A 21,658-nucleotide genomic window follows, 5' to 3' on the forward strand; every position below is an offset into this window, starting at 1 on the left:
TTCTAACCCTTGTAAAAATCATATATAAGCTCTAATGTAAAATTGCGTTTTGGGACTCCATAGAGACCAGGGGGTGGTGGAGGTAAGTAAGTGTCCTGGGCTGGGTGGGAATGTTTCTCTGTTTTGTTCATGTCTGTACCCCCAGGGCCCACTAATCTAAATTCTGAGCCTGAAAATTCCAACCTCTGTTGTCTTTGATAGTGGAGATGGGGATTTAAATCTGTTGCTTCCAGTTTTGCTGACACCCACTTGTAATAGCTTGCCTTCCAGTGTGCCTAGTGATTTTCTTGTCTGTGAGCTCATTGCTTGGCCTTATTCTGTGGGAGATGTGTAGGTCCAATGTGAGGGAAGCTTTTATTCACTCAACAAATAATTGATAATTATCTCCTGAATGCCCAGGATTACATGAGGTGCTGAGGAGACAGTGATGAGTCAGAATGGATTACCTTTGCCCACCTGGAGCTTTCAGTCTAGTCCGGGGGGTATTCAAAAAATAGATAACTACACACACAATGGAGTACTATGCAACAATAAAGAACAATGATGAGTCCGCGAAGCATCTCACAACACGAATGAATCTGGATGGCATTATGCTAAGTGAAATAAGTCAATCAGAAAAGGGCAAATATTGTATGAGACCACTACCATAAAAACTCATGAAAAAGTATACACACAAAAAGGATCTTTGATGGTTATGAGGGAGGGGAGGGTTGGGGATGGAAAAACACTAAATAGGCAAGAGATAAGTGATAATTTTGGTGAAGGGTAAGACAGTGCACAACACTGGAGAAGCCAGCACAACTTGTACAAGGCAAGGTTATAGAAGCTCCATAGACACACCCAAACTCCCTGAAGGACCAAGTTACTGGACTGAGGGCTGTAGGGACTATGGTCTTGGGGAACATCTAGCTCAACTGGCATAATGTAGCTTATAAAGAAAATGTTCCATATTCTACCTTGGTGAGTAGCATCTGGGGTCTTAAAAGCCTGTGAGCAGCCATCTAAGATACTCTGCTGGTCTCACCCCATTGGGAGCAAGGCAGAGTAAAGAAAACTAAAGACTAAGGAAAAGATTAGTCCAAAGGACTAATGGACCACAACTACCACAGCCTACATCAGACTGAGTCCAGCACAGCTAGATGGTGCCTGGCCACCGCCACCAACTGCTCCGACAGGGATCACAATAGAGGGTCCCGTATAGAGCTGGAGAAAAATGTAGAACAAAATTCTAACTCACAAAAAAAGACTAGACTTACTGGCCTGACAGAGACTGGAGAAGCCTCGAGAGTATGGACCCTGGACACCCTTTTAGCTCAGTAATGAAGTCACTCCTGAGGTTCACCCTTCAGCCAAAGATTAGACAGTCCCATAAAACAAAATGAGACTAAAGGGGCACACCAGCCCAGGGGCAAGGACTAGAAGGCAGAAGTGGACAGGAAAACTGGAAACAGGGAACCCAAGCTCGAGAAGGGAGACTGTTGACATACCGTGGGGTTGGTAACCAATGTCATAAAACAATATGTATACTAACTGTTTAGTGAGAAGCTAGTTTGTTCTGTAAACCTTCATCTAAAGTACAATAAAAAATAAATAACTATACAAATAAATGTTAAACTACAATGGTGATAAATGCCACAAGAGAAAGTCTACAGTGCTAAGAAGACTGTGATCAGGAAGCACCAACCAAGTTTGAGAGACCACGAGGACTCCTCACAGGAAGTGGGTTTGATCTGAAGAATGGGCAGGCATGAGTGATGTGAAGAGGGAACGGATAGCCATCCACAGCGGAAAGAAAAGCTTTAGTAAACAAATGCAGTCCAGAGAGAACAACGCTCATTTGAGGAGCTGAAAAGGTGCAAAACTGAGGAGAAAGGTAAGGCTGGGAGTTAGGCAGAGGCTAGACCATGTAACTCCCTGCGTGGTGCTAAGGGTTAATGCCCTCAGCTGCTAACTGAAAGGTTGGAGGTTCAAGCCAACCCAGAGGCACCTTGGAGGAAAGGTCTGGCCATTTACTTCTGAAAACTCAGCCATTGAAATCCCTATGGATCACAGTTCTTCTCTGACACACATGGGGTTACCATGAGTTGGGATCGACCCTACAGCAACTGGTTTTAGACCATGTGAGGCCTTGTCATACAGGGTCACTGTGAGTTGGAATTAACTTGATGGTACTGGGCTTGGCTTGGGCTTGGCTTGAGGCCTCGTCAATCTTGCTACGGATTTTAGCCTTCATCCTAAGAGCAGTAGTAAAGCATTGACCAGAGGTATCCTGATCAGAGTTGTACTCTGAGAAACCCTCTCTGGTTTCAATGTTGGGAGGAGACCAGAGGGAACAAGAGAGGATGTGGGAGACAATTTGGGATGGTATTTCTGTCATCCAGATGTGGGATGACCAGAGCCTGGATCAGGGAGGTGGAGGCAGAGATAAACAGAGGTGGACAAGTTCAAGAGCAGGTAGAATCAGTACAAATGAGGGACTCTCAAGGTACTGGCTCGGGATCTCATTTTCTTTTCCTTTCCTTCCTCTAGAAAATCTTCTCTCAGATCATGCAGAAGAAAAAGGTAATTACCTATACAGAGTAAGGGATAGTGAACAAATGACATATTTTTCTCCTTCTACATAAATGCTGGCAGTCTATTATTACCATACATTATGTGTGTGTGTTTATATATATATGTATATCCTCCATTAGTATTGGTAGTTCCTGGTGGCACAAACGGCTAATCGCCTAACTACTAGCTGAAAGGTTGGAGGTATGAACACACCCAAAGATGCCTCTGAAGACAGGCCTGGTGATCTGCTTCCAAAAGGCCACAGCCTTGAAAACACTTGAGAGCAATTCTACTCTGCACACATAGGGCCGACATGAGTCAGAACTGACTTGACAGGAACTAACAACAACAAGCATTAATTTTAATGGAATTTAGTTTCCAATGTGAAAGGGCTGTGGGATTAGTGGCAGAGGGAGTAGGGACGCCCAGGATCAAAATTCGTAGCTCTGGATTATCACCAGTTTCCTTCATCAGCCTTTCCACCAATTGTCTAAAAAGAAGGTCCATATACTCCCCCAAAATGTATTGATATTATGGTGTGGGATGCATGAGAATCGCATGGATCCACAAGACCTTTGCATTGAGAGAAGTGGTGTGGTACAATGGAAAGAGCACAGGTTCTGGATTCAACAACACCTGGCTCAGATCATTGGTGTGCCACTTACTAGGTTGGAGGAAGTCCATTTGCCTCTCTGAGCCTCAGTTTCCTTATCTGTAAAATAGGGATTATAAATCTCTTCACATGATCGTTTTTGAATATTAAATGAGAAAACCTTTAAAAAACTCCTATCACAGTGCCTGGAACATAGAGAGCTCCTTTCCTTTATTGGCATTTCATCATCATTAATTAAATGTTTACACCAGGCCACTGATGGTACAACATTAGACACTAAGGGCACAAAGAAGCAGGCAGGTGCTCTGTCCTTTGAAGTGTAGCTGGGAAGACAAGTCATTGGATTAGAAATGGCTCTGGATGATTTTGGCACCTCCTCTCTTCCTCCCTTACATCTTTTCCAAGCTTGTGAATGTGTGGGGTGTGCACCCACAGGACACGATGGTTGTTCCATCCCAGAGTGGGAGGAAGTAGTGTGATGTAGTGGTGGGGGCCTATGACTCAGGAGTCAAGACAGACTTGAGTTTGAATCTTGCCTCTTTGGCCATTGCTAGCTGGATGATCTTGGGCAAATTTCCATGTTCCTCTGAGCCTCAGACTCTCCCTCTGTAAATATGAGAGGACTTGGTGCATAGCTCATTACAAGAATCCCAAACCACACCAAATCTCTTGCCGTCCAGTCGATTCCAACTCATATCGACCCTACAGGACAGAGTAGAACTGCCCTATAGGGTTTATAAGGCGCAGCTCATGGGTTTGAACTGCTGACCTTTTGGTTAGCAGCTGAGCTCTTAACCCCTGTGCCCCCAGGGCTCCCATTATAAGAATAATACACAATAAATGGAGCCATTAGTTATGTCAGTGAGGTAAAATACAGGTTAAAAAAAAATCCAATAATATGAACCATAAGTTCCTTAGGGCTGTGTCATATTTAACTTCATTGCCCCAATGCCAAATGCCTAACACAGGCCCAACCATGATAAAGCCTTAGCACAGGGCCTGGAAGTGGAATCAAATGTTTAACTTTAATTCTGTGGCTGGGCCAATGTTAGGGAAAAACCTCTCCTGAAGCATACTCAGTCCCCCAGTCCCAGACTGAACCTCTGCTTCTTACCCCCCCAAACCCACCACCACCACCAAGGACTGCTTTTCTCTCTCAGTTCAGGCCTTTAGCCCCCAAAGTCGGTTTTTTGAAAATAAACATGTTTTGGATCACATACTCTTCCTTCCTTTTTTCAGGAATATGGGGACGGAGGGGGTAAAACATGCTATCCTTTTGTATTTTTTTTTTTTTTAATTTTTATTGTGCTTTAAGTGAAATTTTATAAATCAAGTCAATCTCTCATACAAAAATTTATGCATACCTTGCTATATACTCCTAGTTGCTCTCCCCCTAATGAGACAGCACACTCCTTCGCTCCACCCTGTATTCCTGTGTCCATTCAGCCAGCTTCTGTCCACCTCTGCCCTCTCATCTCCCCTGCAGGCAGGAGCTGTCACATAGTCTCATGTGTCTACTTGTGCCAAGAAGCTCACTCCTCACCAGTATCATTTTCTATCTTATAGTCCAGTCCAATTCCTGTCTGAAGAGTTGGCTTTGGGAATGGTTCCAGTCTTGGGCTAACAGAAGGTCTGGGCATCATGACCTCCAGGGTCCTTCTAGTCTCAGTCAGACTGTTAAGTCCAGTCTTTTTACGAGAATTTGAGGTCTGCATCCCACTGCTCTCCTGCTCCATCAGAGGTTCTCTGTTTTGTTTCCTGTCAGGGCAATCATTGGTTGTAGCTGGGCACCATCTAGTTCTTCTGGTCTCAGGCTGATGGAGTCTCTGATTTATGTGGCCCTCTCTGTCTCTTGGGCTCATAATTACCTTGTGTGTTTGGTGGTCTTCATTCTCCTTTGCTCCAGGTGGGTTGAGGCCAATTGATGCATCTTATATGGCCGCTTGGTAGCATTTAAGACCACAGACGCCACTCACCAAAGTGGGATGCAGAATGTTTTCTTAATAGATTTTATTATGCCAATTAACCTAGATGTCCCCTGAGACCATGTTCCCCAAAACGCCAGCTCTGGCTACTCTGGCCTTCGAAGCATTTGGTTTATCCAGGAAATTTTTTTGCTTTTGGTTTGGTCCATTTGTGCTGACCTCTCCTGTATTGTGTGTTGTCTTTCCTTCACGTAAAATAGTTCTTGTCTACTATCTAATTTCTTTCTTTCTTTTTTTTAACTACAGAATTAGTGAATAGCCCTCTACCTCCCTCCCGCTCCAGTCTCGTAACCATCAAAGAGCATTTTCCTCTCTGTTTAGGTTAAACTATTTCTTGAGCTCTTATAATAATACATACAATATTTGTCCTTTTGCAAGTGAATAATTTCACTCAGCATAATGCCTTCCAGATTCCTCCATGTTATGAAATGTTTAACGGAATTCATCATCGTTCTTTATCGATACGTAGTATTCCATTGTGTGAACATACCGTAATTTTCTTATCCATTCATCTGTGATGGGCACCTTGGTTGCTTCCATCTTTATGCTATTGTAAACAATGCTGCAATGAACATGGGTGTGCATATATCTATCTGTTTGTGTAAAGGCTCTTATTTCTCTAGGATTTATTCCAAAGAGCAGGAGTGCAGGATCGTATGGTAGTTCTATTTCTAGCTTTTTAAGGAAGTGCCAAATTGATTTCCAAAGTGGTTGCACCATTTTACATTCCCACCAGCAGTGTATAAATATTCCAGTCTCTCCATAACCCCTCCAACATTTATTCTTTTGTGTTTTTTGAATTAATGCCAGCCTTGTTGGAGTGAGATGGAATCTCATTGTGGTTTTGATTTGCATTTCTCTAATGACTAATGATCGTGAGCATTTCCTCATGGTATCTGTTAGCTCCCTGAATGTCTTCTTTAGTGAAGTGTCTGTTCATATCCTTTGCCCATTTTTTAAATTGGGTTGTCTTTTTGCAGTTGGGTTTTTGCAGTATCATGTAGATTTTAGAGATCAGACGCAGATCAGAAATATCATAGCTAAAACCTTTTTCCCAGTCTGTAGGTAATGTTTTTACTCTTTTGGTGAAGTCTTTGGATGAACGTAGGTATTTGATCTTTAGGAGCTCCCAGTTATCTAGTTTCTCTCCTGGTGTTTGTGCATTGTTAGTAATGTTTTGTATGCTGTTTATGCCATGTATTAGGGCTCCTAGTGTTGTCCCTATTTTTTCTTCCATGATCTTTATCCTTTTAGATTTTATATTTAGGTCTTTGATCCATTTTGAGTTAGTTTTTGTGCATGGTGTGAGGTATGGGTCTTGTTTCATTTTTTTGCAGATGGCTGTCCATCTAGTTATGCCAGCACCATTTGTTAAAGAGACTATCTTTTTCCCATTTAACTGACTTTGGGACTTTGTCCAATATCAGCTGCTCATATGTGGATGGATTTATGTCTGGATTCTCAATTTTGTTCCATTGGTCTATGTACCTGTTGTACCAGTACTGGGCTGTTTTGACTACTGTGGTGGTATAGTATGTTCTAAAATCAGGTAATGTGAAGCCTCCCACTTTGTTTTTCTTTTACAGTAATGCTTTACTTATCCAGGGCCTCTTCCTCTTCCATATGAAGTTGGTGATTTGTTTCTCCATCTCATTAAATGGAATTTGGGTCAGAATTGAGTTGTGTCTATAGATCACTTTTGGTAGAATAGACATTTTTACAGTGTTGATCCTTCCTATCCATGAGCAAAGTGTGTTTTTCCACTTATGGAGGTCTCTTTTGGTTTCTTACAGCAGTGTTTTGTAATTTTCTTTGTATAGGTTTTTTATGTCTCTGGTTAAATTTATTCCTAAGTATTTTATCTTCTTGGGGGCTACTGTAAATGGTATTGATTTGGTGATTTCCTCTTCGATGTTCTTTCTGTTGGTGTAGAGGAATCCAGCTGATTTTTGTATGTTTATCTTGTATCCTGATAGTCTGCTGAACTCTTCCATTAGTTTCAGTAGTTTTCTTGAGGATTCCTTAGGGTTTTCTGTGTATGAGATCATGTCATCTGCAAATAGAGATACTTTTACTTCTTCCTTACCAATCTGAATGCCCTTTATTCTTCACTTAGCCTAATCACTCTGGCTAGGAACTCCAGCACAATGTTGAACAAGAGTGGTGAGAAAGGGCATCCTTGTCAAGGGGAATGCTTTCAGACACTCTCCATTTAGGGTGATGTTAGCTGTTGGCTTTGTATAAATGCCCTTTATTATGTTGAGGAATTTTCCTTCTATTCCTATTTTGCTGAGAGTTTTTATCATGAATAGATGTTGGGCTTTGTCAAATGCCTTTTCTGCATCAGTTGATAAGATCAGGTGGTTCTTTTGTTTTATTTATATAATAAAAAAAATATGATCGATTACATTAATTGTTTTTCTAATGTTGAACCATCCCTGCATACCTGGTATGAATCCCACTTGGTCATGGTGAATTATTTTTTTGATGTGTTGTTGAATTCTATTGCCTAGAATTTTGTTGAGGATTTTTGCATCTAAGTTCATGAGGGATATAGGTCTGTAATTTTTTTTTTTTTTTGTGGTGTCTTTACCTGGTTTTGGTGTCTTTACCTGGTTTTGGTGTCAGGGACATGGTGGCTTCATAGAATGAATTTGCGAGTATTCTGTACTTTTCTATCCTCCGAAATACCTTTTGTAGTAGTGGTGTTAACTCTTCTCTGAAAGCTTGGTCCAGTGAAGCTGTCCGGGCCAGGCCTTTTTTTTGGTGGGAGTTTTTAAATTACCTTTTCAATCTCTTCTTTTTTTATGGGTTTCTTTAGTTGTTCTACCTCTATTTGTGTTAGTTTAGGTAAGTAGTGTGTTTCTAGAAATTCGTACATTTCGTCTAGGTTTTCAAGTTTGTTGGAGTACAATTTTTCATAGTAATCTGATATGATTCTTTTCATTTCAGTTGGGTCTGTTGTGATATCACCCATCTCATTTCTTACTTGGGTTATTTGCTTCTTCTCCTGTTTTTCTTTTGTCAGTTTGGCCAATGGTTTATCAGTTTTGTTAATTTTCTCAAAGAACCAGCTTTTGGTCTTATTGACTCTTTCATTTTCTGTTCTCTATTTCATTTAATTCTGTTCTAATTTTTATTATTTGTTTTCTTCTGGTGCCTGAGGATTTCTTTTGTTGCTGTCTTTCTATTTGTTTAAGTTGTAGGGATAATTTTTTGATTTTGGTCCCTTCTTCTTTTTGGATGTGTGCATTTATTGCTATAAATTGACCTCTGAGCACTGCTTTAGCTGTGTCCCAAAGGTTCTGATAGGAAGTGTTTTCATTCTCATTCAATTCTATGAATTTCTCTAGTCCATCCTCAATTTCTTCTATAACCCAGTCATTTTTGAGCAGGGTGTTTTCAGTTTCCAAGTGTTTGATTTCTTTTCCGTGATTTTCCTGTTATTGATTTCTACTTTTATGGCCTTATGGTCAGAGAAGATGTTTCATAATGTTTTGATGATTTGGATTCTCTTAAGACTTGCTTTATGAGCTAATATGTCATCTATTCTAGAGAATGTTCCGTGTGCGCTGGAAAAGAAAGTATGCTTGGCTACTGTTGGATGAAGTGTTCTGTATATGTCTGTGAGTTCAAGTTGGTTGATTGTGGCATTTAGATCTTTCATGTCTTTATTGAGCTTTTTTCTGGATGTTCTGTCCTTCACCAAAAGTGAGTGGTGTGTTGAAGACTCCTACTATTATTGTAGAGCTGTCTATCTCACTTTTCAATGCTGTTACAGTTTGTTTTACGTATCTTGCAGCCCTGTCATTGAGTGCATAAATATTTAACATGGTTATATACTTTGGTATATTGTCCCTTTAATCATTTATATAGTGTCATTCCTTATCCTTTGTGGTGGATTTACCTTTAAAGTCTATTTTGTCAGATGTTAATATTGCCAGTCCTGCTCTTTTTTGATGGTATGCTCGATATATTTTTTCCATTCTTCGAATTTTAGTTTTTTTGTGTCTTTAAGTGTAAGGTGTTTCTCTTGTAGGGAGCATATAGACAGATCAAATTTTTTATCCATTCTGCCACTCTCTGCCTCTTTATTGGTGTATTTAGTGCATTTATATGTCTCTTTATCTTTGGTTTTGGCAAGTTTGAGTATAATATATCTTGGTGACTTTCTTTTAAAATCTACCTTATGTGGAGTTCAATGAGCATCTTGGATAGATATCTCATCATCTTTCACAATGTCAGGGATGATTTCTGCCAACAAATCTTCAACAATTCTCTCTGTATTTTCTGTTATCCCTCCCTGTTCTGGTACTCCAATCACACATAGGTTATTTCTCTTGGTAGAGTCCCACATGATTCTTAGGGTTTTCTCATTTTTTTTTTAATTCTTTTATCTGATTTTTCTTTGACTATATCGGTGCCAAGTGTTTTATCTTCAGGCTTACTAATTCTTCCTTCCATTTCCTCAATTCTGCTCCTCTCACTTTCTACTGAGTTGTCTGATTCTGTAATTTTATTGTTAATCTTAGGGATTTCTGATTGCCATCTCTCTATTAATTATTGCAGCCTATTCAATTTTTCATTATGTTCTTGAATAACCTTTTTAATTTCTTCAGCTGCTTTATCTGTATGTTCCTTGGCTTGTTCTGTGTTTTGCCTCATCTCATTCCTGATGTCTTGAAGAATTCTGTATATTAATCTTTTACATTCTGTATCTGGTAATTTCAGGAAGACACCTTCATCTGGAAGATTCCTTGATTCTTTTTTTTGAGAGCCTGTTGAAGTGATCGTGGTCTGATTCTTTACATGGCTTGATATTGACTATTGTCTCCAAGCCATCTATAAGTTATTGCATTAATTTATTTCATGTTTGTTTACTGTATGTTTGCTTCTTGCTTTGTTTTGTTTTGATACGCCAAAATAGTATGCTTGAGTGAGCTAGCTTGATCATTTTTGCCTTTGAAGCTCTAACGTTCTGTTACCAGATGGCTAGAGCTGTTACCAGGTATATGAGCCTAGGAGTCCATTCACTTTTCTTGTATAGATTCAGCTCAGGTGTCCAGGTAGTTGATCATCAAGTGTGTGGTACAGGCTCTGTCCTACAGTCTTAGAGGGGCAGGGGTGATTGGTGTAGGCAAAGGTATCTGGTTGCAGCAGGTGGTCATGCTCTGAACAAGGCAGGGGGCTGACAACCGTCCCTTAGGTGGCCATGAGGAAAGCGTGTCCCTGTTCCCTAGAGCACAGAGGTGGATGAATTCTGCAGCCAGTCCATGGGCACCCAATGCATTTGGTTGTAAGGACTGGGAGGTACCACTTATCCTTGGGCCACTGTCATGGGTAGCTAGGTAATGTGGGTGGAGCCATCAGTCTTTAGGCCCATGATGTGGGTAGGTGAGAACCCTGTTTAATAGGGAAAGCAGTGTCAAACATCAAAAAACCACCCCTCCACCACACAGCTGAAACAGTTGCAGTCTGCCAACAAGGGCCTATTCTCCTGAAATGGGCTCACACAAGTCCAAGCAGGGGTGAAAGGTATTCAAAGTTTGCAGACCATTTATGTCTAGACAGGAGCCATGCCTGTCCTGAGCTCCTCAGGTTAGTGGAGCTGGCAAATTATCTTTTCCCCCTGTTGTGAATTTATTCCTTCTCCAAGGCTGGGAGAATGGCTCCAGGAGCTCAAATGGGTCTATCTCAGGCCCAGGGAAATACAACAGCCACTGATGTTGGCTTAGGGTCTGGGTGTGTGGTAAAATAAATACAAGTACTTAGCTTTTGCTGAGAGCACTATTATTCTCTGGTTCCGGTGGTGTGAGTAGGCTGTGCAGCTCACTGTCTCTCCCTGATGAAACCGCATCCAGAACGCTACTGCCAACCCTGCCGTGGTCGCTCTAGGGGATGGTGCCTGAGGGTTCCCGTTGAGTGAGGTTTGGCAACTCCTCTGCTCAGTCCATTTTCTAACTTTGCTTTTGATGTTCAGCGCTTCTAGCTTTTCATATATATAATTGTTTCACTTGTTTTTTGGGGTCTTTGTTGTAAGAGGGATCACTGGAACTGTCTGACTGCTCTACCATCTTGGCCTCCCTTTTCTATTTCTTGATGCTGTTTACAACATAGTTTGGTGCTATACAAAGCTAATGCAAAAAATTAAAAAACCAGCTGCTGTCAAGCTGATTCCAACTCATGGCAATCCCATATGAGTCAGAGTAGAACTGTGCTCCATAGGGTTTTCAATGGCTGGCTTTTCAGAAGTAAATTGTCAAGGTTCCTCTGGGTGGAGTTGAGCCACCAACCTTTCAGTTAGCAGCTGAATGTGTTACTAGTTTGCACCACTCAAAGCTAATGTACATGTGTTCAAAGCTAATTTACTTAACACTGATAACCAGATACAGGGACTGTATCTGCTGGACTCAGGAATTAATGTTGAGTGAAAAAGAAAATCAGAGAATTATGTACAATCCGTTACCATATTTACAAAGTTCAAAAACACATAAAAGTATACAATGTATTTTTAAAAATATAATTTTGGATATTATGAAAACATAATTAAGGATCTGTAAAGTAAGATAGAGTGACGTAGGGCTTATCACATGTTGGGGGACAGCATGTCAGGAAGCACAAGTCCGGTGTGGCTGGATAAAAGCCATGAGTTAAAGAAAGGCCCTAATTGGTGGATGTTCTTGAAACACATCTTCAAATTTACTTTGATTTGAAAAGTAAAGGGGAGTAAGCTCTTCAGAAAGGGCGTGATAGGATCAAGGCACATCCAAGGGGATCACTATGCAGTTAAAAAAAAAAAAAAATTTACATTGGAAAAAAGGCAGCTGAGGGGTAAAAGTCTCTCCCATAGATGGCGCTTGGTGGTTCCCTCGCTTTTAGGGAGCTAGTTCCTCCTTGCTCTGTTCCTTTATCAGTGGCAGACAGGCAGGGTGAGGCTTGTTGGTTTATAGGGCCAGTTAGAGGGGAGTCTGTGGAGCAGAAGGAGTCCCTCAGCTTTGTGCTTCAGAATAAAACAAACTTTTCTCAGCCCCACCTTCCTTCCTGATGCTCCTGCCTGGCTCCTAATCTCCCTGGATGGGGGTACCAGTGTTCCCAGCTCTGCTGGTGAGGGACAAATAGCTTTGATTCCAAAGGTGGTGAGTACCTGTCTCTTGCCTCTCTCTTCACCCATCAGTCCTTTTAATTTTCCCAGGATCCTCAGGTGTGGTAGAGAAATGCTCACCTTTCTCCTCAGTCACAAGAACATTCTAAAGGATAAAATGGGGCAATGGTTAGATGTCATTTGAGAAGCACAAAAGGGGACAAGTGATGGGGACTGGGTGGGTTTTATATAAAGACACTTGTTTAATTATTATTGCCATTGTTATTATTTATTACAGCTGACATTTATTCAGGCCTTATTATTTGCCAGGTCGTATGGTATGGGTTTTCAGACTGATCACTGGTAGATTTGTAGGGTCTTCTTAAAGCTGTTTGGGATTATCAAGGCAACTTCAGTTGTAATGTTTTTGCTGATTTAGAAGATTTTGAAAATAAGATGTTTGAGACCTAAAATGTAAATGACCACTTGGAGAAAAGTATTTTTTTAATGTTTTTAAAAATGTTTTCTGCTACTGTATAAAAAATTTTATAAACTATTAATTTTATGAGCCATTATAAACCATTCCATTTGCCCCAAGAGAAAAATGGACAAAATGCATAGACAGGTAATTAACAAAGTTTAAATAACAAGTGAGTTCTCAAAGAAATACAAATTAAAATGAAACACCATCAATAACAATTTTTTTAAAAGAGATGCCATTTTGTTGCTCATCAAATTGACAAAGATTTTAAAAATAATAATACCCAGTGATGGCAAGGTTGTGGGGAAATTTCATACACTTTTGTAAATTGACACAATATTGATATTGTTCACGGGTTGGTGGAATTATATATGATTTTAAATTTTTTGTTCTTTTTTTTTTTTTGTATTTCCACACTTCCTACAATCAGTCTGCATTAATGTTTTATGTAGAAGAGGAAAATCAATAAATTTTAATAAACTCCATAAAATAGCTGGGATGCATGGGGCTATCCTGACTCACTGGTAACTGTCAAGGCTGGGAAAGCTCACCCCACGGGGGCTGGTAGAGTTTGTAGGAATTTGGGGCCAAAGATCGGGGACAATAATGAGAAGAGAGTTTTTTTTTGTTTCTTGGAGTTGAGTGAGTACAAAGAAACAACTAAAATTCTAGATATAGTAATGAACGAATATATATTTACACATAGGAATGTATTTTTGGGGGAACTTGGTACGCTAATGGAAACCCTGATGGTCTGGTGGTAACATGCTACAGCTGCTAACCAAAATGTCGGCAGTTCAAATCCACCAGGCTCTCCTTGGAAATTCTAAAGGGGCAGTTCTATTCTGTCCTATAGGGTCACTATGAGTCAGAATCTACTCAATGGCAACGAGTTTGGTGGTTTTTTGGTTTAGTATACTAACAAGGAAACCCTGGTGGCACAGTGGCTAAAGTGCTCGGCTGCTAACCCAAAGGTCAGTGGTTGGAATCTGCCAGCCACTCTTCGGGAGAAAAATGTAACAACCTCCTTCTGTAAAGATTACAGCCTTGGACACCCTATGGGGCAGTTCTACTCTGTCCTACATGGTCACTATTAATCGGAATCCACCTAACAGGTGACTTACAGCAAAGGTGGCATCTAGGAACACTCTCACTTCCCATTTATTTGCTTCCTTCTTCCTTTTTTTTTTCCCCTCCCCATGTCCCTTCCTTCATCTTTCAGTTTCCTCTCTCAGTCTTTGGTTTTTTTTCTCCCCCATCTGATTTGGAAGGTCCCATTGAATAGGATGGTTTTCCTTCACCTTTGTTCTTCTTTCTGAAGTCTCTCGGGAATAGAATCTGACTAATCCTGCTCTTAATTCAATAAATTTGTAATTTTAAACTTCAAGTTTCAAAATCAAGTTATTTTTAGCAAAGAACTGGGGGTTAAACACTCTTAAAATGTAAAGTTGTTTTTCCTTTACACAAATTCTAGCATATCAGAGCTGGAAAGGAATTAAACGATCCACTAATCAAACTTCATTAAATGAATTTATTTTCTGCTAAATTCAGTTTGGCATTACACATTTTTTGTTTTAATATTACACATTATTAATACATTAGAAATCAGAGATGAGAAACAAATGCCCATATTTCTACCACCTTAATTACTAACAACTATTCATATTTTATTAGACTCCCTTTTAGTTTCTTTCCTAACAGACTTTTTAAGGTAGCCATACCCCGTGCCGTTGAGTCGATTCCGACTCATAGTGACCCTACAGGACAGAGTAGAACTGCCCCATAGAGTTTCCAAGGAGCGCCTGGTAGATTTGAACTGCCAACCCTTGGGTTAGCAGCCGTAGTACTTAACCACTAAATGTACTCTTATACATTTTGCTTTTAACATATCATTAATAGTTTTCCTTTGAAACATAGACCCATGAAACATAATTTACTTAGTCATTTCCTTGTGTAGGTAGTCCAGTTTTTTACTATTATAAAAATACCATTGAGATAATGTGACCTTTTATATTTCAGATTCTTTCCTTTGGGTAAATTTCTAGAATGTTCTTTACTAAAACAAAGAGTAAGAACATTTCCTTGTCTCTTGTTACTTCCCAACTGAAAATGAACTCCACAATGTGAGCAAATCTCCCATTTTAAAGATAGAAAACCAGGGCCTAAGAGTTTAAGTGAGTTTCTCAAAATTACAGTCACAAGCCTGGTCAGGATCAAAGGCAAGACTAGGGCCAAGCTTTCTGATGCCAGTCCTCAACTGACTAAGGATACGAGCCTTTCTATTACCATTTTCTTTTATTTAGCCTAGATCCCTGGGAATTTTCCCATAAACTTAACTCTTTGCTTTTTTCAGGTGGGATTATGAATGAAATTCACCCCTTTAATAAAAAAGCTAAGGTATTATATTACACTTGTTTTTGTTGTTGTAGCCTGGTTGCTAGCCAAAAAGTCGGCAGTTCGAATTCATCACCCGTTCCTTGGAAACCCTATGGGGCAGTTCCTCTGTCCTGTAGAGTCACTATGAGTCAGAACTGACTCAGTGGCAATGGGTTTGGTTGTTGTTAGCTGCCAGTGTAGTGAGGAGTCATTTAACTTTGTAAAATAGGAGCTAAACTCTATTTCCAGACAGGGAAGTGATTGTGTAAATCAGTGGTTCTAAGCACTTTTGGGGGTTTCATATCTCTGTATGAATCTGCAAACAATGGGCCCGTTCTCCTGAAAGACATATATCCATGCCCAATTTTGATTACAATGGCAAGGGGGTTCACAAATACCCTATGATACCCATTGAGATACCTTGTTTTAAGAATCTTTGGAGTATATTTTATATTTCTCGTCTATTAATGGTTAGGATTACATTGTACCCTGAATGGAGAAACAAAAATACAGTGAAATCTCTTAAAGGAGACCTGGTAGTACAACAGATAAAAGCTAGGTGGTTCGAACCCACCAGCCACTCTGCAGGAAAAAGATCTGACAATCTGCTTCTGACTCTATGGCACACAATAACAACAACAAAATCTCATAATTCAGGACCTCAATAATTTGGAGGTTGCAATAATTCAGATGTGACTTACATGATTCTTACTGAATAAATGTTAGAACTGTATGAATTTTGAGGGTTTGATTTACAATTAAGAGGAACCAATCTAAAATAACCCTAAGATCAGGAACAAGGCAAAGAGGTTCTAGCCAGTGCAAAAAGGCAAGGAAAAGAAATAAAAGACATGTAGGTTAGAAAAGAAGAAGTAAGACTATATTCACTCATCTATGATGTGATCATCTATGTAGAAAACTCTATGGCGTCTACAGAAATATTGCTAGAGCTAATAAGTGAGCTTAGCAACGCCACAAGGTCCCTAGGTGGTGCTGTTTGCACTCCACTGCCAACCTAAGGTTTTGTTCCTGGTCTTAGGGTAAAACCTTCTGTGTGTCACCTTAGGTATGATGTGAACAGTGGGTTTTTCATAGATGCCCTTAATCAGGTTGAGGAAATTCCCTTCTATTCCTGATGTTCTGAGAGTTTTTATCAGGAATAAATGTTGTCAGGGCTTTTTCTGCATCAGAAGTAGCAACCTGAAGGTTGACAGTTCAAACCCACAAAGCAGTACTGCAAAAGAAAAGGCCCTGTGATCTGCTTCAGTTATGATTACAGTCGAGAAAAACCTTTGGAGCAATTCTACTCTGTAACACATAGGGTCGCCATGAATCGGAATCGACTTGACAGCAAACAACAGCAATAACGACATCTACCCAGAAACCCAGCGCCTAGGTCATTGGATATAAAATCTGTAAAAATCAGTTATATTTTACATACTAGCAACAAACTGGAGCCCTGATGGATCAATGGTCAAGTGCTCCCCTGCTAAGCAAAAGGTTGGCGGTTCCAACCCACCAGTGGCTCTGCTAGAGAAAAGACTTTGGTAATCTGCTTCCATAAAGATTACAACCTAGGCAACACTGTGGGGCAGTTCTACTCTGTCCAATAGGGTCACTATGCGTTGAAATCAACTTGATAGCACCTAACAACAAGAAGCAACAATCTGAAATTAATAAGTCAATGCCACTTATACTAGCATCAAAAAAAAAAAAAAAGATACTGAGGGAACAAGTCTGACAAAACATATGCAAGAACTAAGAACTACGAACCATTGCCAGGAGAAATTAAAGAATAAATAATTGAAGAGATTTTCTTTGTTCATTGATTGGAAGGCTCCATACTGTTAAGGTGTCAATTGTCCTTAAGTTATCAAGAGATTCAATGCAATTCCAGTAAAAATCCATCCCTGTAAACTTTTTTTGTGGAAATAGACAAGCTTATTTTAAAATTCATTTGGTTCACTGAAAATAATAAATTATTATTTTTTTAAAAAAAAGGAATGAAGCTCTGATACAGGTTACAACATGGATGAACCTTGAAAACACTCTGCTAAGTGAAATAAGCCTGACACAAAGGACAAATATTCATATGCAATGTTTATGTGAAATGTTCAGAATAGACTAGCTCAGAAAGGCAGAAAGTAAACTAGTGGTTGTCAGGGCCTGGCGGGGGGGGCAGGGGAACGTGGAGTGACTGCCAACGGGTAGGAGTTTCTTTTTAAGGTGATAAAAAATGTTCTGGAATTAGATGGTTGTGATGGTTGCACAGGTGAGTGAATAGATGTTTCTACACTGAATTGTACACTTCGAAAAAAGCAGATCGTATGGTATGTGAGTTGTATCTCAATAAAAAATAAGTAAAAAAAAAAAAAAAAACAACAACTCAGGTCCTAGCACCTCTGCGCTTCCCCCTAAAACAAATAAACAAAACAAAACAAAAAACACTCATTTGGGAAAGGATAGCCAAGACAACTTTGAAAAAGAGCAAAGTTGCCGGACTAACACTCTTGATTTCAAGCCACACAGTAATTAAGATGGTGTGGTACTGGTGCAAAGACAGACACATTGATCAATGTAACAGAATGGAGAGATCAGAAATAGACCCATATGAATTTGTATAACTGATTTTCAACAAAAAGGCCAAGGCAATTCAGTGGAGAAAGGATAGTCTTTTCAACAAACAGTGTTAGAAGGTGCGAATAAACCAATGATTTTGGATCTACACCTTGCACAATATAGACCTAAATGTAAAACCTAGAACTGTAAAACTAGGAGAAAATCTTTGTGGCCTTAGGTTAGGCAAGGAGTTCTTAGCTACAACACCAGCAGCACAGTCCATAAAAGAAAAAAAAATGATAATTGGACTTCCTTAAAATTAAGAACTTCCATTATAGGGTCACCATGAGTCAAAATCGACTTGACAGCCGTGGGTTTGGTTTGGTTTCGTTTACTATTCAAAAGACACTGTTAGATCACTGGGCTTTTCTTCTTAGTCAGTCTGGAAGCTTCTCTGAAACCTGTTTAGCATCAGAGCAACACACAAGCCTCCACAGACAGACAGGTGGTGGCTGCACAGGAGAGGAATTGGCGGGGAATCAAACCCAATCTCCTGTATGGAAGGTGAGAATTCTACCACTGAACCAACCTGCTCCCACTTGTTATTATAATATTAATCTATATTATCAGAGAACATAATGGAGGAAGAGGCCATTCTGCCACCCAGATCAAAAGAATAAATCCTGAAGATCAGTATGGTGACCAGATGGTGCTTATATGCACGTAAGAAAATAGGAAAGACCTGGCAGCAGTTTTTCATTTTCCATTCAAAGCTCCAAGGGAGAGCGGCCCGACCTGAGCAGCTGAGGCTGCAGCTTCTGTTTGATAGAACACGTGGGGACTTTCAGCCCTGCTTCCTTGCCTATTTGGCTGTGTGATGCCTTTGGCCAAAGTGAACTTGACTTCTCCTTATCTTTCCCTTGCTCTTCCTTCTTCTTTTAATACATTTCTTTGCTGATTGCCATAGTTATACATGTTTACGGTAAAACATTTGGAAAATATAGAAAAACATAAGGAAAACTATAAAGATCATTTACAACCTGGTCCCTTTTCCCCCTAGAAGTAGACAGGTAACATTTTGATATCCACATTTTACATTTTTTTTCGAAGCATTTTCCAAACAAAAAACTGTATCAGACTGTACCTAGTTTTGTAAACTTCTTGTTTGGTTTGTAACGAACATTTTCCAAGTTCTACCATGTGGTTATCAAATGCCACATAGTATTGCATTGTAAGAATGTACTATAGTTAATGGAAACCCTGGTGGTGCAGTGGATAAGTGCTATGACTGCTAACCAAGAGGTCGACAGTTTGAATCCGCCAGGTGCTCCTTGGAAACTCTATGGGGCAGTTCTACTCTGTCCTATAGGGTTGCTGAGTTGGAATCGACTCGATGGCAATGGGTTTGGTTTTTGGTTTACTATAGTTAATTGTCCCCATCTTCATGGACTTTTAGGTCGTTTTCAATTTTTCCTTTTTATAAACAACTCTAAGCTGAGCATCCTCACCATCAAATCCTTATTTATTTCTTGAGGATTCTTTTCTGGATGTGAAATTACCAGACTAAAATGTTCACACTTGTAAATCGTTTGATTACTAAATTGTCCTTGTGAAAAGTTGTTCAGCAATGGACAAGAGAGTTAGCTTACTCATATCTGTGATAACTCTGAGTATTGTTATTATTATTTTTTAACAATCTCTAATGATTTTAAGGAAGACAAATGATATCTAACTATGGTCTTAACTTGCATTTCTCTGGTTGGCAGAGAGTGAACGCCCTGTCTCTGATGTCATCCTCTCCTAGTTTAGTCTGCTCCTACAGCTGCTTTCCATTAACGAGTAACTTGGTGATACGCTTCAGGGAGACCCCCTCTAGGAACCACCTCAATTGTCCTCATTAGGCAGAGTGACAACCTGACGAAACGACTGCATTTTTTTTTTTTTTTTTTATTCCTAGTATCTGGTGCAAATCATTTCACGTCTTTTCTATGAATCTTCACTATAGCTCTGTCCTCAGCCGAGGTACCATTATAAACTTCATTTCATGTGTGAGCAAAAGGAGGCTTGGAGAAGTAAACTAACCTGTCTAAGATCACACAGTTAGGAAAGGGCAAAGCCAGACTTGAAATCTAGAGTTCCCTTCTTAACCACTTCATAAACTGTCTGAATCTAGAAGATGGGATCATGGAGTGTCCTCTTTGATTTCTGGCAGCCCTGGTTCAACTTGGAACTCCCTGTCACTCTGGACATGCCTATCCAGAATATGTTTCCAAATCATCTTCTAGCTGAGGGTCATTGGGAATGGTGGTAACTCCAGGGGATCCTAGGCCCTGACTCCTACCCTCAGCCAGAACTGATAGAGACCTCTTCTCATTTTGTAACCTCTCTCGTTCAGCCTCTGAGGAGCTGGTAACCTGTCGGAAAGTGGGTGGGATAGAGGTAAAGAAATATATCCTAACTGTAACCTTCACCCATGTGTCCTTGTGTTATGTTACCATTTGCAACACTGGGAGATTGGAGGGGTGTGTGTTGTATGCAGCAGATAAAACAAACCCCAAAACCCCAACTAAACCACTGTGTTTTTTGCCATGAGAAAAATATATTTGGAAATGTATTCAAAACTAAAGTTCATCTTCAGTTTCTCAACCCCCCTTTTTGACACCACACTCCCTCTAAGGCCCATTTTTTGCCCTATTCAAGACCTTCAGGGACTCTGGCCTGATGACTTTTACTAAAACCTCCTCTTAGGAAAGGACCGGAAAACTTGGAGAGAATTTAAGAGCCTATCTTTTCCTGGAGTGCTTATATTTTAAACTTTATCCCTCATTGTGGCATGAGAGATTCTGTTTCCTGCTAATAGAATTACTGGCAGTAACAAACAGGTGGGAAAATAATTTTAGAATAGGGGGTTCTTTAGGGTGTCCCTGTGGCTAATGCACACAGTGACCTATACCTACCAAGGATAGTTGTCCGTTTTTAGTTTAACGACGACAAAAACAACAGCACATTTATTGAGCACTTGTTCTGCCAGGCGCTTGTAGCAAGTGCTTTCCATGCATTGTCTCCTTCGATCCTATCAGTCACCCTGTGAAGAAGGTAAAACCTGAGGCCCAGAACCTAAATTGCACAGGGATAGGGTCAGTAAGTGGGTAGAGCTAATACATGAACATGTAACTCTGTTGTTGTCAGGCGCCATCAAGTCAATTTTTACGTAAAGTGACCCCATGTGACAGAGTAGAACTGCCCCATAGAGTTTTATAGCCTGTAATCTTAGAGAGGCAGATCACCAGCTCTTTCTCCCACAGAGTCACTGGGCGGGTTCAAACTGCCAGTCTTTGGGTTAGCAGTCGAGTGCTTAACTGTTGCACTACCAGTGTTCCTTCCTTCTAACTCTAGATGTAGAATTAGTGCCTTCAAGATGAAATGGAGGAAGTGATCAAATGACCCAGCAACTCCACTCCTAGGTACTTACCCAATAAAATTCAAAACATGTCCACACAAAAACTTGTATGTAAATGTTCATAGTCACATTATTCATATTAGCCAAAATAATAGAAGCAACTCAAATGTTCATCAACTGAGGAATGGTTAAATAAAAGGTGGTATATCCTTACAATGGAATATTATTCAGTCATAAAAAGGAATGAAGTACTCATCCATGCTAACATGTACCAACCCTGAAAACATCATGCAAAGTAAAAAAAAGCCAGACACAAAAGGCCACATATTTATAGGAAACGACCACAATAAGCAAATATACAGAAACAGAAAGAAGATTTGGGTTGCCAGTAACTAAGGGCTAAGGATGTGGGGGAAGGGAAGGGAGAAATGATGAAATAGCAGGACCTCATTGCCTAGTTTGTTATTTCTCAAAAGCCAGAATAGAAGAAGAGCTCCAGGCCATATTGTGGGTCCAGGCTTGGCTTGAAACAGGCACTTCTGAAGTTGTGGCCTTGGACATTGTAAATGCAAACAGAGGCCACTACTCTAATGTTTACTTGCTTAATTCT

At 40.0% G+C, this 21,658-nt stretch overlaps 1 protein-coding gene across 1 annotated transcript in view; it reads left to right on the plus strand.

The window, feature by feature from the left end:
- The window catches only part of ERMAP (erythroblast membrane associated protein (Scianna blood group)), a 69,493-nt gene that overhangs the window by 34,132 nt on the left and 13,703 nt on the right, over nt 1-21,658 (plus strand). The gene's annotated exons all lie outside the window — the stretch shown is intronic.

This window comes from Elephas maximus, chromosome 3 (assembly GCF_024166365.1).
Source record: "Elephas maximus indicus isolate mEleMax1 chromosome 3, mEleMax1 primary haplotype, whole genome shotgun sequence".
Lineage (NCBI taxonomy): Eukaryota > Metazoa > Chordata > Mammalia > Proboscidea > Elephantidae > Elephas > Elephas maximus.